This window comes from Podarcis melisellensis (assembly GCF_964234715.1).
Source record: "Podarcis melisellensis genome assembly, chromosome: 7".
Taxonomy (NCBI): domain Eukaryota; kingdom Metazoa; phylum Chordata; class Lepidosauria; order Squamata; family Lacertidae; genus Podarcis; species Podarcis melisellensis.
Genome location: NC_138539.1, coordinates 77788266 through 77807709, shown reverse-complemented (window position 1 = coordinate 77807709; position 19444 = coordinate 77788266). Strand labels below are relative to the sequence as shown.

Here is a 19444-nt window from a genome sequence, read left to right as displayed (position 1 = left end):
CGGCAACTTTCATGCACATGACGTTTGATGCTAATTATTTCCCCCAAGAGTTAAATGCTAACTAATCAGAGGCAGCTACAGGAGAGCTATGAGATTCAGGTGAGGGTCAGATGCCTTGTCAATCCCAGCAGGTATATAAGAGGACGACCCAGGCCTCCACCCTGCGCACCATTCTACTAAAGAGAAGAAGCCTAGCATGGAAGACTTGTGTATAGTACACAGATCTGAAAGGGCCACAAAGGGTAAACCACCCAAAAGGTAAGCTGAAGAGAATGCTAAAACTGTCATAGCAGATACAGCTGTAACTCAGATACAGCAGTAACTCAGCAGTGGATTAAAGGGTTATATAATGCCTCAAAAATATGGTTTCTCATTTGAAATTACTGTTGAAATGTTGAGAAATTTGGAGAAATCTAAACCTAAGTATATTTATATTAGAATTTAAACAACCTTTAGATTCATCACTGCAAATGATATTTTTCGGTCATAAGAAGAAGCAGACTACAGTATGAGCCAGCTGACAAATTCTTAGTAGACGAGTATTTCAATTCCATTAAATTGTTGTTATACAAAACTAAAATGAACTGTTGTAAGCGTGTATGTATTTATGAATTATAATTTCCAGCTGAGATTGGCCTTCTAAGTGGCTTGCAATTAAAATGCACACAGAGATACATTTATGACAGAGGTATATGGAGGCAATATATAGCAGAGTCTTCTGGCCCCTGACAGTTGAGGTCAAAGTACAGATTCCAGGCTCTTCCCTATGGATTTTCAGATGGACTTGTGGGGCTTGTTGATGGTCAAGATGCTGACCTACAGAAGCAACTCTCCAATTATTTAGTAAAGACAATCTATTTTACATTCAACAAAGCTATTCACTTTTTTGCTGTTTGTATTCATAAATGTTCAGTAATTAATAAAAAATACCAGGATGCAACAGTGATTCCCATCCTTGAGTCTTTATCTTATTCTTGGGGGAGATATAGATGCATGGAGTGTGTGTCTCTGCCTTCATGCATAGAGCAGCGAGACACCCACAATATCCTCCATGTTTCCCCTACAGTTCACTTGCCCCTTTGGCCAATGTAAAAAGGGGAAACTGGCATAGCTGGTGGGTGCCTGAGCTATGGGATGTAGCTGTGGTGGGCCTAAGAACCGTCTCCCTTGGATCTGCTCATGAACAATATAGAAACAGAAAGATGGGTTCCTCACATGGGACAAAAGGATGGGAGACAATGGGAGACAAATGAGTGGTCAAGAATCAAGCAAACACCACCAGGACAAAAAAAAAAAAGGACTTGAGGCATGTACTTGAGCCATGTTTTGAGTTGACATATCTTTTGGAAGTTTTTACCCTTGTTAACAAAAAAAGACTTGTTCACAAAGGTAAACTTCAAGTACATGCCTCAAGTCCTTTTTGCAGATAAAATCGCTCAGATTCAGAAGGAGGTAGACTCCACCGTAGGAGCAGGGCCAGGGCGGGAGAGTGCTAGAGTTCTGTCTGGTCCTGTTATATGGGATCAATTCCAATCTGTTACCTCCGAGGATGTGGACAGGCTGCTTGGACGAGTGAAACCGACCACCTGTCTCCTTGATCCTTGCCCATCCTGGCTGATAAAAGCGAGCCGGGAAGCACTGGGCGATGGGCTCTGCGGGGTGGTGAATGCTTCCCTCTGTGAGGGAGCCTTCCCAGACCCGCTGAAAGAGGCGGTCATTAAACCGCTTCTTAAAAAAACATCTTTAGACCCGGCCAATTTGGCCAACTATCGCCCAGTCTCAAATCTGCCATTCTTGGGCAAGGTGATCGAGCGGGTGGTTGCTGAACAACTCCAAGCACGCCTGGAGGAAACGGACCATTTGGATCCCTTCCAATCGGGATTCAGGCCTCACCATGGGACTGAAACTGCCTTGGTCACGCTGGTTGATGATCTCCGGCGGGCTAGGGACAAAGGTGAGAGCTGTTTCCTAGTTCTGCTGGATCTCTCAGCGGCCTTTGACACCATCGACCATAACATCCTTCTGGACCGTCTAGAGGGGCTGGGAGCTGGGGGCACTGTCATACAGTGGTTCCGCTCCTTCCTCCTGGGCCGTGTCCAGAAAGTGGTGGTGGGGGGTGAGTGTTCAGACCCCTGGGCTCTCACTTGTGGGGTGCCTCAGGGTTCTGTCCTCTCCCCCATGCTTTTTAATATCTATATGAAGCCGCTGGGAGAGATCATCAGGGGGTTTGGACTGGGTGTTCATCAATATGCAGATGACACCCAGCTCTACCTCTCCTTTAAATCAGAACCAGTGAAGGCGGTGAAGGTCCTATGTGAGTGCCTGGAGGCGGTTGGAGGTTGGATGGCGGCTAACAGATTGAGGTTGAATCCTGACAAGACAGAAGTACTGTTTTTGGGGGACAGGAGGCGGGCAGGTGTGGAGGATTCCCTGGTCCTGAATGGGGTAACTGTGCCCCTGAAGGACCAGGTGCGCAGCCTGGGAGTCATTTTGGACTCACAGCTGTCCATGGAGGCGCAGGTTAACTCTGTGTCCAGGGCAGCTGTCTACCAGCTCCACCTGGTACGCAGGCTAAGACCCTACCTCCCCGCGGACTGTCTCGCCAGAGTGGTGCATGCTCTAGTTATCTCACGCTTGGACTACTGCAACGCGCTCTACGTGGGGCTACCTTTGAAGGTGACCCGGAAACTGCAATTAATCCAGAATGCGGCAGCTAGACTGGGAGTGGCCGCCGGGACCACATAACACTGGTTCTGAGAGATCTGCACTGGCTCCCAGTACGTTTCCGAGCACGATTCAAAGTGTTGGTGCTGACCTTTAAAGCCCTAAACGGCCTCGGTCCTGTATACCTGAAGGAGCGTCTCCACCCCCATCGTTCAGCCCGGACACTGAGATCCAGTGCCGAGGGCCTTCTGGCGGTTCCGTCATTGCGAGAAGTGAGGCTACAGGGAACCAGACAGAGGGCCTTCTCGGTAGTGGCGCCCGCCCTGTGGAACGCCCTCCCATCAGATGTCAAAGAGATAAAGAATTACCTGACATTCAGAAAACATCTTAAGGCAGCCCTGTTCAGGGAAGTTTTTAATATGTAATGCTGTACTGTTTTTAACACTGATTGGGAGCCGCCCAGAGTGGCTGGGGAAACTCAGCCAGATGGGCGGGGTATAAATAATAAATTATTATTATTATTATTATTATTATTATTATTATTATTTATTTAATGTAAAAGTGTTGTCTAAAATGTATAAAATATTGTTGGAATAGGAAACAAAGGATGAGCAAATAAAATCTTCAATGATACATTGGGCAATAGATATTGGTCATAATATAGACATAGAAGCATGGGAACGATTGTGAAATATGGATCCAAAACTTAGCTCAAGTAGGTACATGAAACAATCTAACATTACATGGTTCGAAAGCCGTGAGGGGGAGGATAAAGCAAGCCAAAACCCTACATGTGTAACCCTATTGTCCAGTTACGAAGATAATTCAATTCTAGAAATGCATCTGTTGATTCTATTGGTCTGCAGTTGCAACTTGTATTGGTCTCTCTCATTTCCATGTCTATATACAGTGGTATCTCAGGTTAAGAACTTAATTCATTCCGGAGGTCCATTCTTAACCTAAAACTGTTCTTAACCTGAGGTACCACTTTAGCTAATGGGGCCTCCTGCTGCTGCCATGCCGCCACCACACAATTTCTGTTCTCATCCTGAAGCAAAGTTCTTAACCTGAGGTATTATTTCTGGGTTGCGCCCTGAGGCCTCCAAGCCTTCCCCAGTAAATAAATTCAAATGCATAATTTTAGTTTAAGTTTTTGGGCAAAATTTTGGCCACAACTTTATTGATTACAAAACAAATTGAGCGGTATTGGCCTAGGCATTGGTCAGAGACTATAACTGATTCCAGCCTCTCTGGCTGGCAGTCTGAAAGGGTAAACACCAAATGAGGGAGGAACATCAGTGAAGACTGATGGAAGCTCAACCCGGGGTTCCTGTGGTCCTGGCATGGCTATAGCCCCTCTAGCAGACTTTGGATGAAATCCAGGACTCCCAGATTCCTTTACTGGAATAGCCTAATTCTGGAGGGGCAGGTGATGGCCACACCTCCCCTCCCGCACATTTCTATAAACCAATGCCTAAGCACCAAACCTTACAAAGTTGTGGCGATGGCTAAGGAGGTAGGTGAAAATCAAGTGGCCAAAGCCAATCTGCCAAATGGAAAAATTCCTACCAAGCCCCGGCTCCAAAGCTGGTAACCCAATCCAAATCAAGGCTAAAGCAGCAGCACCAAATTGGGGGAGGGCGGGCAGGTGTTCGGCAGTGCAAAGCAAGTGCCCCACCCACGTCACACTGCCGCATTTACAGGACCCCGGGATCACGCCACCTGCCCCAATTGGCGCAAACAGGCAAGCACGCTCACGGGGCCCAACACACAAGGCTTGGGCCACGCCTAGCAACAACACACCCCATGGGGGGGGGGGCTTAAGGGGCCAGAGTGCAACCAGGACCTTCAATTTAGGAGGATCCCATTTAGCGGAGTCTGTAACCTGAAGCTCAACATCAAAAAACGAAGATCATGGCCACTGGTTCCATCACCTCCTGGCAAATAGAAGGGAAAGAAATGGAGGCAGTGAGAGATTTTACTTTCTTGGGTTCTATGATCACTGCAGATTGTGACAGCAGCCACGGAATTAAAAGACGCCTGCTTCTTGGGAGAAAAGCAATGACAAACCTAGACAGCATCTTAAAAAGCAGAGACATCACCTTGCCAACAAAGGTCCGTATAGTGAAAGCCATGGTTTTCCCAGTAGTGATGTATGGAAGTGAGAGCTGGACCATAAAGAAGGCTGATCGCCGAAGAATTGATGCTTTTGAATTATGGTGCTGGAGGAGACTCTTGAGAGTCCCATGGACTGCAAGAAGATCAAACCTATCCATTCTGAAAGAAATCAGCCCTGGGTGCTCACTGGAAGGACAGATCCTGAAGCTGAGGCTCCAATACTTTGGCCACCTCATGAGAAGAGAAGACTCCGTGGAAAAGACCCTGATGTTGGGAAAGATGGAGGGCACAAGGAGAAGGGGACGACAGAGGACGAGATGGTTGGACAGTGTTCTTGAAGCTACCAGCATGAGTTTGACCAAACTGCGGGAGGCAGTGGAAGACAGGAGTGCCTGGCGTGCTCTGGTCCATGGGGTCACGAAGAGTCAGACACGACTAAACAACAACAACAATGTAACCTTAAGCATCTGTAACCTGAAGTGTCTGTAACCTAAGGTACCACTGTATGGAGCCCACAGCAAGATACTGTGGGGGGGAAAGAGGAAGCTGATCTAAGAGGGAGAAGCTACCCCTGCTGTTTTGAAGAATGAGCAAACAATATACTGTAGAAAAATTGCTAATAACTGCAGCATCCTCAGGAAATGCAAATATTAATGATCAGTCAGAGCTAACAGAGTCAATAAAAGTAATGCAGTCCTAAGAACATTTATTAGGGTGCAAGTATCATTGGTACTTACTACCAGGTAAACAAACTTGGGTCTTGGCTGCCCTGATGTAAAAGATTTTACCTTTAAAATGAAAAAAAATATTTCCTTCCCACGCTGCCTGGTGTTTTTTGGCAGGTGTCTCTCTCAATGCAACTAGTGTAATAATAGTGGATTTATACAGAAATGCACATACATCATTTGGCTTCTGAAATGTGCCCAATCCTATTGCATCATGGACATTTGGAGAGGCACCCTTGCCCTATATATCACAACAAAAGTGGGACAAAAAAGAGGAACATTTGTGGTATGAAAAGTGAAAGGACTTTTGCAAGAAATGATAGGGCCGGCACCTGTCGCAAATGAAGTCGTTAGGCTGCCTCAAAACCTATACAGGCACAAATGGTACTGAAAGTGTGATTGCATAGATCTTCCTTAATACCATCAAGAGCCCAAATCATGATGAATGCTCAATGAAGTGGATGTCTGGCGGGTCGGTACTTTGATCCACACTTGCCAACTGTGGATTGTAGATGGGGCTTAACAGAACTGTGTGGAAAATGCTTACATGCATTTTCATTAGTACATTAAAAAGGTAAAGGGACCTGTGACCATTAGGTCCAGTCGTGACCGACTCTGGGGTTGCGGCGCTCATCTCGCTTTATTGGCCGAAGGAGCCGGCGTGTAGCTTCCGGGTCATGTGGTCAGCATGACTAAGCCACTTCTAGCAAACCAGAGCAGCGCAAGGAAACGCCGTTTACATTCCCGCCGGAGCGGTACCTATTTATCTACTTGCAGTTTGATGTGCTTTCGAACTGCTAGGTTGGCAGGAGCAGGGACTGAGCAATGGGAGCTCACCCCGTTGCGGGGATTCGAACTGCCGACCTTCTGATTGGCAAGTCCTAGGCTCTGTGGTTTAATCCACAGTGCCACCCGCATCCCGTTAGTACATTAGTTCAGTCCTAAAAAGCTTCCCTTTTTACTGGTTGGTGCAGTTTACATAATAATAGCAGATAAAGGTGCTTTAATACTCTACCTTCTCTTCCTTAAGTCCAAAGGAATTTCAAAGTAAGGGAAGGTGGGAAAGAGGCCAAGAGCCCAAGGAAAGGAGTTTCTCTTCTGGTGAAGAATCTATGGTGTAGAAAGGCCATTTCAAGGTTACTCTTTGACAGAAGAGAAGCAGGAATAGAAACAGAGGCTGTGTATGTAAGAGAGAAAGGATATTTAGAAACCAAGAAGGATCACAAGAAAATGATGAGAGGCACAGCTGTAGCTTAGTAGCAGTTTTAGCTGGCAAAATTTTGCTTAACATAACAATAAAGTGCTTTACACACACACACACAAACACACACACACACACACACAGAGAGAGAGAGAGAGAGAGAGAGAGAGAGAGAGAGAGAGAGAGAGAGAGCGCGCGCCCTGGCAAAATGGTATTTTCTGGAAATGAATACTTTGTTATGATACAAATAGAGCAGAAAAATGATATTTCTTCTTTTTGCTTTTATGACATTTAAAAGGTTTATTTTTAAACCATGTGCTTACAATATTTATTTTACATTGTTTTGTGACTCCCCTCAGAAAGCAGAAATAGATGTATACTGTACACATATGTACACTCTAAAACAGACGGTTTGCATTTTCTGAAGAAGAATCACTCTGTCAACTGGCAAGGGGTCATTTCCCCCCATGTGTGCAGAAGCTGCAAAGAAGAAGAGTCAGAAGAGGAAACAGCAGCCATTTCTAGGATTGCGTTGTCGTCATCATGAGGATGGATTTGTCCTTATATACCTCTTTTTAAGGCTTCGCCTTCTGTGCCTATGAACACAAGGCAGGAGGCGAGATCTGAATCACTAACACTGCTGTAAGCCTTTCCTCAAAGACATTTTAGAGAATCTAAAGTTCACTTTCTTTTAAAATACAGTGGTACCTCGGGTTACATACGCTTCAGGTTACATACACTTCAGGTTACAGACTCCGCTAACCCAGAAATAGTACCTCGGGTTAAGGGTTAAGAACTTTGCTTCAGGATGAGAACAGAAATTGTGCTCCGGTGGCACGGCGGCAGCAGGAGGCCCCATTAGCTAAAGTGGTGCTTCAGGTTAAGAACAGTTTCAGCTTAATTCGTTCCGGAGGTCCGTTCTTAAGTACTTAATCTGAGGTACCACTGTACTTAAATAATAATAATGAGGCACAGTCTCTGATACTTTAGTCACATCCTAGGCACTATGTACCAGTTCCCTATTCTGAATCTTGCAGTTCCTCTTTCAAGTCAATATTCTTCAGACTTCCTAATGATTTTATGTTGTATGAAGACGGATAGAGCTGCCTCAGTTCATCTGGTCCCACTTACACCAACATATTCTGGGGTCCACTCACTGGCCATCACTCTTCTTTCAAATCTCCCAGTAAACTCTCATGCACCTCTCAAATCGGCTTACTTGCTGGCCTTCCCTTCCTCATTGACTTGCTTCTCTATAATATCTGGTCCTCTGATTTTTCATCACCTTTGCTGTTCCTGAGCAGCAGCAGAAGAGGAGCCAATATAGGATCAAACTAAGAAAGGGGGGGGGGGGAATCAAACCCCTTTTGCTAGTGCAGTACATATACTGCACACTGTACAAGTTTTATTGCATAGGACCTGAGATTTGGGGAGCTCTCCTTTGTACTGAATTAAACCCGTTTCCTTTTACAGTAGGATTTGCATGAATATCAAGAAAATCAACTACTTGAGCAGGGAAATTCCTATACAGTGGTACCTCATGTTGCGTAACCTCTAGGTTACAGAATCTTTGGGTTATGGCCGCAGCAAATCCGGAAGTGTATACTTCCAGGTTTCGCCGCTTGCGCATGCGCAGAAGTGTTCTATCGCACGTGTGTGTGCAGAAGCGGCGCCTCTGGTTGCGGATTTTTCGGGATGTGCACGGTGCCCCAAAACGAATTAAATCCGTAACCAGAGGTACCACTGTATCCTATGCCAATTCTAATGTAAAGCTTATGTATCTCCATCTCTAAGAGTAGTTACTCATTCAAGGAGTGAGAGGCAAATAACCCCGTCTCTCTCAAACGCCTCTCACTCTTTGAAAGAGTAACTAAGATAGGTTGCCCAATGACCTCCTTCTTCCTCCAAAAAAAACTCTGTGTATGGAACACTCTGCTGAAGAAAGAAAGGAAATACACAGTTGACCATACCACCAGGCCCTGCAGACATCAATCCACACTAGGTCACATATACAGCTCAACATAAATATGTCAATCCCCCAGCTGAGAAATAGAACAAAACTATTGGGGGGCAGGCATTCCACCCCATCTCTCATCTGGGGCATTCACAGTACCTTCCCTGCCCCACCTCATACCCAAGGTTGAGAAATTCTCTGGCACACCACAGTCTCTAACACTGGACACCCTAGAAACATTAAACAAATATGTCCCAAACTTGGGTCTCCAGCTGCTTTTGGACTACAGTTCCCATCATCCCTGACCACTGGTCTTGCTAGCTTGGGATGATGGGAGTTGTAGTCCAAGAGCAGCTGAAGACCCAAGTTTGGGAAACACTGCATTAAACCTATGTCTGCCATACCTGCATACACACATGCAAATACATGCTACATACAATAAACACACTCATGTAATGCCCACAGGTAGGGGGAGGAAACCATGGTAGAATGGTATTCTTTCCCCAACCCTGAAGTGACAATCCCAAAAGGATGATACCTTTCAGGGCTGTTCTCACCAAATGGTAGTCTGCCACATTGCACCTGCTTCTGCTTTTATGGTTCTTGAGCCAGGAGATGTAAATTGGCTGCAGGTGAAGACATCTCTAGGGCTGCTTCTCTCAACTGCTGGGCTGGCTTGATTGATGGTGAGAAGCTTGCCTGTTGGTATGGGCAACTAGAAGCCTAGCAGGAGGGAGGCGTTAGATGTAGATGCTTAGAGATGTTGAGGGCTCTCCACCTTACTTCCCCCCTCTCTCCTGTTCACCTCTCTGCCCTAAGCCGTAGAATGACTGGAATCAATTTATTGGCTATCAGGAGAGTTCTTTTACTTACATTGCAGTCCTTGAGAATGAGCAATATTTGATTTTTTTTTAATATTACAGTATAAGTAATGATTTCCTGCTGGGATCATTGCTTTTTGGGATTTCAATACTGTTATCTTTTTTATTAAGACAATACAGAAAGAAGTCTCTGTCATTTTAAGGAGCTTCAACTGCCCATTTCCCCCTTAATAACCCAAGTATTAAGAATCAGCAGTTTTGCTTAGTGCAATGAACAGGAAGAGATTAGGAATGTCTCTACAGAGAACATAGCAACAGACCAGTTATTGAAGCCTGAAATAGAAAGGGCATGTTAACTATGCTGAATCCAAAAGCAGTTTCATGTTTTGTTTTTATTTATAAAAATATTTGTTTCCCCAAAGTGGAAGCTGTTAGTATTTGCAGGGTTGTGCAGAAATAACGCAGGCTCTCCATAGGTTGAGTGTGTGTGTGTGTGTTTGTGTGTGTGTGTACACCAGGACTGATTTTACAAAACAAATACTGATTGAATGGTGACAACATAGATAGATAGATAGATAGATAGATAGATAGATAGATAGATAGATAGATAGATAGAGATACCTTTATTGTCATTGTCCCATACAGAACAATGAAATTGAAAAACTACATAAAACATTCAAAAACCTCTAAAAACTCTGAAACCCCATTTTAAAATACACTGTACTATACTATAAAATACACTATACTATAAAATACACTATACTATAGAGACCCCTTATGCTGAGTGTAATGGTTCTAGGGGTTGCTCGTGTGTAAATCGACGCCACACCTGGCTGGGTTACCTGGGTGAACCCTTTCTGTCCGGACAGCCACTCACCCGTGGCTGTCTCAATCGCTGGCAGAATCCGTCAGTGGGCGTTTCTTGAACGTCTTCCAGCAAAGAAGCTCTTTGACGCCTAGTCGCCGCCTACTCTCCCTGCGCGGAAGCCTTCTGCGCAGGGAGGGTGTGGGCAGCAAAGGACCTGTGCTCTCCCAGCTGGTCTCTGGCGAGGAGTCATGGAGCCACCTCGCCGATTCCCCCATCTGCCCCCCTTCTCCACTGGTGCTACGGTGAATTCCTTCCCCAGAAGATGGGCTGCTTCTCTCCCTCCCGGGACGCTCTCTGGAACCCTTCTGGAGCCCTCCCTCTCCCTCTGGCTCCGATGCCAGTTCCCTGACACTGCGTTTAGAAGCAGAATTGCATTTGCGTAGAAACTGTTTCTCACGCAGCTAGTCCTGGCCTTTATGTCCTATACCTTCTTCCAGAAGGCAGAAGCTGAAAGAGATCATTTCCGGGGTGCGTACTATCCTGCGCTATCTCTGCCGCTTTCTTATGGCACCTGGCAGCATAGATTTGATCTAAGGTGGGAAGTGTGCACCCAATTATTCTCTCTGCAGTCTTTACAACCCTGGACAGCATTGTTTTTTCCCTGGCCGTGCAGCTCCCAAACCATACACACACCTAGGTATATTCTACTCCCCACTCACTCTTTGCCTCAAGTTCAGTTCTCCATTCATTTACCAACTTCTCAGGTCTACTGGCTTTACACAACTAAATTGATCCTATAGCCTATGGCATAATTATGCTACAGGAGAAAGCTTCTAGGTAACTATAATCCAAATGCTGAATGAAAGAAAAGTGACTGCCTCACTCATGGCTTATATTAGAGTTCATGACTGCCTAGGAGAACGAAGAGAGATGGTTGCTGGAAGACATCAGAAGTTGGCTTGATGGACCACTGTTAAGAACTACGGAAGCTTGTTGCTATGTTCTTGATTTCAAAGGCAATGTTTGTAATTCCAGGGAGCGAACAGCAGAGAACTATCCTTGCAGGAAAGAGATAAACTATAAAATGTTTATAATAAATACAGAAAGGTGATCAAATTCTCAGATGGGGTGGCCGTGATAAGTTAAAGATAATATTTAATTAATGAATGAAAAATATTTTTATTGTGGTCTTGCTGAAGCTTGAGACATTTAGACATCCATACACTGTAGCATTCCTCAGCTGCACAAAGTCTGCTTTGCAGAGCTGCATGTGTGCAAATTTCTTACCTTTGCTTCTCCCTTGCAGACAAGTTTCTTCATGTGCAAGAGGGATTTTTGTCTGGATCGCAATAGGGGAGGGGTTTAATTCCGTCTTCACACCTGCTGCACGTGCAATTGAACAGCCCATTTAAATTCATGTGTAGTTTGGCCCAAAGTACATACTTTGCTGGAACTGAATTATCTGGTCCTTCAACCATCCTTGAATATTTCAGATATATAAATTTCTAACTGAAGATACTTCACTTTTTGAAAGCAATCAGGCTAACTAAATGCATGAATAGAAAAGAAAACCAGATAATTCTAGTACACAAAAAATAAAGGAGGCGGATAAAAAGCCCAGACTTCTAAGCTATCTTGTGAACGCTACTAATAATGCATTTTTAATACACAGAGAAATGAGTAGAGAAGTCAAAATAGCCCCTCGGGCTATTAAAAACAAATCTCAGTGCCTTTTTATCATACATACTGTAGGATTATTGAATGCTTGTAATTAAAGCTGTCTTCATGTTTTCAGTTTTATCACCTAAAAGCCAAACAAACAAAAGGAGTCTGCATTACCATCAACTTAACCGAAGAGCAAATGTTAAATCCCATTTGAGCCTTTCTGATAATAGATATTTTTGTAACCCATATTTAAGCAGGCATGCAGTTGAGCTTTTATGGATGATGTTTAAAGTTTAATGCACAAAACACACAGCTTCTCGTTGCTACAATAATTTAGACATTAGCAAGATCTACACTTGTCAGATTGCTTGGGTAATTTTATGCTGGTGGAATTGTTTCGGAAATGTCAGTGGAGAAAATGGGAGCGTGGCATTGTGTCCAAAATGTATTTTGGGATGTGAAGAATTAGGTGATAAAAGCTGTTGGACTTATAATGCCCTGTTCTGTATACCACAGGAACAATTGGGCATGTGATGTGTGTGAAGTCATCATTATAAAGTATCACATTTTTTGGGGGGCGGGAACAAACTTTTATAATTGTTTGGCATTCTGCAGAAATGCATTATTCTCAGTAATAATGTTGAAAAGACTAAACACATAATTGAACTGCAATGAATTGGCAACTCTCATGGCAACTCAACTGGTTTTCCCAGTAGTGATGTATGAAAGTGAGAGCTGGACCATAAAGAAGGCTGATCACCGAAGAATTGATGCTTTTGAATGATGGTGCTGGAGGAGACTCTTGAGAGTCCCTCTCCATTCTTAAGGAAATCAGCCCTGAGTGCTCACTGGAAGGACATATCCAGAAGCTGAGGCTCCAATACTTTGGCCACCTCATGAGAAGAGAAGACTCCCTGGAAAAGACCCTGATGTTGGGAAATATTGAGGGCACAAGGAGAAGAGGACTAGATGGTTGGACAGTGTTCTCGAAGCTACCAGCATGAGTTTGATCAAACTGCGGGAGGCAGTGGAAGACAGGAGTGCCTGGCGTGCTCTGGTCCATGGGGTCGGACACGACTAAACGACTAAACGACTAAACAACATGTGGGTTACACGAGGGACAATCCTATAGCAAGTTCCACTGCAATGAGCAGCTTTGAATGCAGTGGATGTTTGGCTCAGCTGGTATTAAGCCCCCAGCCAAATATATGCTTATTGGTGGCAAGGAGAAATGTAGGTACAAAAAGAAGAACTCCTGGATGCCAAAATAGAAGTTTGGGGCAAGTACTCTTTGGTGGGAGAACCACAACTGAGATATAAAATCACAAAATATTCAGCAAAGCAAACCATGGAAATAGAGGCTGTTAAACCTTTAAAATATGTCCTTGTGAGTTCTAAAACGTCCCTCTTCAGTTAGCATAGGAAAAAAATACATCACATATTTGGTAAGTTAAAAAATGGTTTACTTATAAACTCTCCAAAGGTCAGTTTCAGGTGCTTTCCTATAAAGCATTCAGAAAATGTTGCACAGGCAGTAAAACTTGGCTTAGTTCCAAACTTCCTAAATAAGACTGGCTTATTAGAGTCATGCAGTCTGAACTTGGAGCAACCAGCTCAGACCTCTTGACTCGCTGAGCTTCTCTGATAGACTGAGATACAACAATAGGCTTGATTACCTTCCTCCTAAGGTGAGGGGGAGTGACCTAGCTAAGCCTAGCAGGACGGCTTACTCTATGGCATTAACCCCTTCCTGAATTAATTAGACTTAAGCATGTTGGTTATGTGAGGCTAATTATCCCCCAACACTAACATAACTTGTTCACTCTGGTTCAGCCAGGGCTCAGTTGCCGAACTAAAGCTGGTTTAAGTCAAAATGGAAGTTATACTCAGAACAGAGCACGTTCGGCTTCCAAAAAAGTCCCAAAACCAGAACACTCATTTCCGGGTTTGAAGTGCTCAGGTTCCAAGTAGTTCGAGAACTAAGCTGTTCGAAAACTGAGGTACCACTGTATTTATTTTTCCCAGTTTGAACTGTATTTATTTCCCCCCCCCCGGTGGTGATTTTCTTGAGTTAAAATGAGAGTACCCCAAACATTTTTTTAGAAAAAAAGCACTGAGTTATACCATAAAATTATATATCAGTTGAAACATAATGAAGAATGTAATGAAGGATTATTTATTATGACAGCAGTCATAAAGAAGAAATGTGAAACACACAGAAAAAATGTGATATATAGGTTAAATTGCCGTGTTGGCACTTTGTGATAAATAAGTGGGTTTTGGGTTGCAGTTTGGGCACCTGGTCTCTAAAAGGTTTGCCATCACTGCCCTAAATCCACCTCTGGAGCATTCTCCAGTGAATATTGTAGAATTAAATTTTGTGTCGATATGCAAAGAATCACACTGGTATTTATTGTTTTAAACTGCTCTTGGCTCCCTTTTTTATGCCATGTGATACAACCTCCTTTGAAGTGCGAGAGACTGCATATTTGTAAGTTTGCCTCGTGTCAAAAATCTCCATGCCCATGTTTTCAGTATCTAGAATATGAGGCCGAGGGGACACCCACACACTTTTCAATAATGTGGCCCTGCATTTATAATCTAAAATTGCACAATCACAATATCTAAGTGTCATGCAGGGGTGGGCAAACACGCCAAGTTCAACTTCTCTCTGTTCCTCCATCTTAAATCTAGTTCTTCACATTTTTCACATTTAAAAAGACCTCATGATAAACATATTTTGGGGTGCAACTTCCTCTAATGTACACATTGCTGCAAGGCATTTGCCTCTAGTATAAGACATTGCTTTTATTTTCACAAATGTATTCATTTACATGCACACTTTACCATAGTATATGCGTTTTTTTACTTGGCTGGAAAACTGCACTGCAAACAATTGGAGAACTGTGGATTTTTGAAGGGTGGATGTGTTTGGCCTTGCATATTGTGAACTGAATCAAACTGCTCCACCCCTAGGACTTATATCTGCATTTTAAATTTGCTCTCAGAATGGGTCTTTACCATGAATATCTTTGTTCTTAGGGTTTCGGTTTTGTTTCGAACGTATTTGATCCCTTTGTGCTCTGTTTTAAATAATCCTATGTGTAATTTGCCTTGATATGGTTGTTTGGAAGGCAATTAATAAACCAATAATCATAATAATACATCTGGGATGAGGCTGGCTTGAAGTCCAGTTTGTCTTTGTTTATAAATCAAGCACTGGGTTCAAGTGTACATATTTGAGCTTAACTGTTTTTCCTTTTATATTCCAGACATGAAAACAGTTTCTGGAATCTGAAATGGATTTTCCTGTGTGCTACAATTAGTTCCGGCACATGTATTATGACTTCAGGAGATGGATTTTTCTTGCTGCCTTTTGATGAACAGCACATTATTGAGAAACTAAACAAAGTAATAAATTACATTTAGCTGGTACAGTTTTTTCTCCAGCAAAAATACATTATTTATCTCCATTTAAGAATGTTTTAAAATACAAATGAGTTTCTAAATCTTGTTTAATTACTTCTGTTTTGCAAAGGGGCCCTTCTAAAGAGAACAGCTTATTGCAAAATAGAAGTTTAAAAAACACACTTTTAAGTTCATTGATTTTTTCAATACTTGCTGCATTTAGTGTTATCTGTACATGCTAAATTAATAAATGCCTGTCCATTCATGTTCCCTAAAGAAAAATGGTTATGATGGTCAGCAGGTGACATTTATATGAACATAATAAATGCATTATTAAGTTCAATATTAAATGCAATATTATTAATTAATATTATTTAATATTTTTATTAATATTAAATATTAATATTAAATGCAATATTATTAATATTATTAATTATTATCATTATTATTATTATTACTTGCACTCTTCATTGCAAGTAGATAAATAGGTACCGCTTTATAGCGGAAAGGTAAACTGCGTTTCCGTGCACTGTTCTGGTGCTGGCTCGCCAGAGCAGCTTCGTCACGCTGGCCACGAGACCTGGAAGTGTCTCCGGACAGCGCTGGCCCCCGGCCTCTTAAGTGAGATGGGCGCGCAACCCTAGAGTCGGACACGACTGGCCTGTACGGGCAGGGGTACCTTTACCTTTAAGAAATGCATTAATTTTGTAATCATGGAGGCCTTGCATATTGTTAAAAGGTTTTGCTTTCCAGAATATGCTGTCCCTAACCATACATTGAAAAGATTCATACCTATTCCCTGGCTACGCTTTGAACACAGTCTGTGGAAGTATTAGTACCACTCTGCTCTGCCTTGGTCAGACCACACCTGGAATACTGTGTCCAGTTCCGGGCACCACAAGTTAAGAAGGACATTGACAAGTTGGAATGTGTGTAGAGGAGTGCAACCAAGATGATCAAGGGCCTGGAAACCAAGCCTTATGAGGAATGGTTGAAGGAGTTGGGCAAATTTAGCCTGGGGAAAAAGAGACTGAGAAGAGATATAATAGTCTTTTATATATTTGAAGAAGACTATCTCATGGATGGGGACGCAGGTCGTGTTGGGGGTTAAACCACAGAGCCTAGGACTTGTCGATCAGAAGGTTGGCTCCCGTTGCTCGGTCCCAGCTCCTGCCAACCTAGCAGTTCAAAAGCACGTCAAAGTGCAAGTAGATAAATAGGTACCGCTCCGGTGGGAAGGTAAACGGCGTTTCCGTGTGCTGCTCTGGTTTGCCAGAAGCAGCTTAGTCATGCTGGCCACATGACCCGGAAGCTGTACGCTGGCTCCCTCGGCCAATAAAGTGAGATGAGCGCTGCAACCCCAGAGTCGGTCACGACTGGACCTAATGGTCAGGAGTCCCTTTACCTTTATCTCATGGATGATGGAGCAAGCTTGCTTTCTCCTGCTCTGGAGGGTAGGACTCGGACCCATGGCTTCAAGCTACAAGAAAGGAGATTCCGATACTTACCTGGGGGGGGGGGGTGTCACCTTGATCATGAAGGAGGTTTCCCCAGAGTGAAGCTCATCCATTGCACTGCGGGTGTGGTAACCCCTGCAATTTCCCCAAATGCGGGAACTGCATTTGCGATTTTCCTCTGATAACTGGTATGCAAAAATAAAAACAGAAATAAAAGTACTAGAAAAAATATAGCTTGTTATGTTTTTTGCGATTATAAAATAAAATAAAGGAGATTGCGACTAAATGTCAGGAAGAACTTTCTGACAGTAAGAGCTGTTTTAAGTGGAGCAGTCTCCCTTGGGAGGTTGTGGTCTCTCCTTCCTTGGAGGTTTTCAAGCAGAGGTTGCATGGCCATCGGTCATGGATGCTTCAGCTGAGATCCCATCATTGCAGAGGACTGATCCTCGAAGTCCCTTCCAGCTCTACTGTTATGTACTGAAGTTATCACCCTGGGCCAGCAGGGGGATACTGTAGATAGTTATGCAAATAAGGGATCGAAAGTGACGTTCAGTGATTGGATAGTTTTAGAAAATTGTTACAGTTACGTTGTACTGGACCTCTATATAAGCAGGCTGACTGAACCCTTCAGTTCATTTCTATTCTGGCCTGTGAATAAACAAGAGCTGTTTGAAGAATCGCTGTGTCGTCTGATATGTTCACCCACATTTACAATTCTATGATTCTAGAAGCAGGCCCTTGCGAGCAAACTGGCCTGCATTATCCCTGCAATGTATATAGCAATCTTGGTAAAGAGCAGGAATGGGGAACTTCATACCCAGGGCCAAATGCACCCCCACAATCCTCTCTGGCTGGCCCCTAGGACTCTCCGCAAGCCTCTCTTACCGGCCCTTCTTTGCTCTCCCCTTGAGTGTTCTTTGCTCTCCCCTTGGGTCAGCTTGCAACGTATCCATGAACCGCGACAATACTTCTTGGCTTCCTGGATGGAGAGTTATTGGTGAGTGTGCGGTGAAACTAGCCTACTGTACAAAAGCCAAGTTTTACTTTATCTGTTCCCTTTTGCCTCTGGCCCTGACACCTCTGGCCTGTGGCTTCTGGAAAGCTGCCCAGAAAAAATAAATGTGGACTTCCGGTTGGAAGAACTTCCCCGCTATTGGTGCAGAAGGACCAGTAATGAAGGCAAGTGACATTGCGTTTCTTTTTTGCTTGCTCGCTTCTCCTCCCGGTGAATTGTAACAATTAATAATTAAGGGTTTCCTGGGGCAGAAGTCTGGCATGAGCTGTTGTGTTTATATATGCCGTGATGCCTTGTGCTTGCTGTGGTGCTAGGAAGGCTGGCAGAATCAGCCTGTACAGTGGTACCTCAGGTTAAGTACTTAATTCGTTCCGGAGGTCCATACTTAACCTGAAACTGTTCTTAACCTGAAGCACCACTTTAGCTAATGGGGCCTCCTGCTGCCACCGCGCCGCCAGAGCCCAATTTCTGTTCTCATCCTGAAGCAAAGTTCTTAACCTGAAGCACTATTTCTGGGTTAGCGGAGTCTGTAACCTGAAGCGTATGTAACCTGAAGCGTATGTAACCTGAGGTACCACTGTATTGCAGATTCTGTATGATTTTTCACATCACATCACATAAATTCCAAATTACAAAACCGAATTTTAAATTTTGTTGAGGGGACCCATATTTCATAATCCGAAGGGGGATTCTGATCATCTTCTTGCCACTGCGTTAATGTCCAATCAGTCCAAACAAAGTTCATAATTCTATCCAGTCTTATCTTGCTGTTTTCACATCACATCTTGTTCATATATTTTCTCTTTATGATCTCTTCTGATAGTCTCCTTAAGCCGATAAACCAATAATAATCTTGTGTGAATTTTTCCGTTCTTCCAATCCTCAAATCGAGATGGTTTCCATGTATCATCACCTTCATAGATAACAGCGCTCTTTCCATCATTAATTACAGAACTGTCGTTCTTAAGTCCCACTGAGGAGTTTCACCCACAATATAAAAACATCTCTATTTCTCTATTTCTCCTCTCAGAATTAAGTCCTCCGACAGAACTTCCCAATATGGCGATGGAATTTTTAACTGCGTCATTCCAAAGCCCTTATACATTCCACGCTCTTCTTAAAACATGCTTTGGTTCGAAAGTTTATCTCCACACAGCCTTAAATCCACAGCTTAAGGCCTTAAAATGACATTTCTGACTTGTGAGGGGGGGGGGTCTTGTTTAATCACATAAGGGAAAGAAAGGAAAGTTTTTCCCCCTCCCCCATCAGTCCCTTTGCCATACCGAGTCTTGGCGTATCTTCTCATGATTTATATTTGTTCCTCCAACTCGTCTTGTTTTATCAGGAGATTCTGTATGAGTGAGGTGCACATATGAGAGTGGAGATGTAGCAACTTCAAATAAGGTCATTTGAGCCGGGGGGGGGGGTTTGCAACACCTTGAAATCATACCCTCCAACATGCCTCAGATGAAAATAGGGACATGCCTCATGCCCCCTGCCAACTGACCCTCCTTGCCCCCCCATTTTTTGTCCCGTCCCCCCACAGAGTATTTCCACCGTTACAGCACCAATGGGACAGAGCACCCACTCCCTCCGCAATTCTGAGAA

The 19444-nt window shown here is 43.6% G+C and overlaps 1 long non-coding RNA gene across 1 annotated transcript; it reads right to left on the bottom strand.

Moving 5' to 3' along the window:
* Positions 1-11924: 11924 nt before the first annotated feature.
* LOC309374313 lies at positions 11925-16438 on the bottom strand. Its single transcript, XR_014170515.1, has 2 exons — positions 16157-16438; positions 11925-12095 (listed from the first exon to the last, which is right to left on the bottom strand). It is a non-coding gene; the product is annotated as an uncharacterized lncRNA (long non-coding RNA).
* Between the last annotated feature and the right edge of the window lie 3006 nt (positions 16439-19444).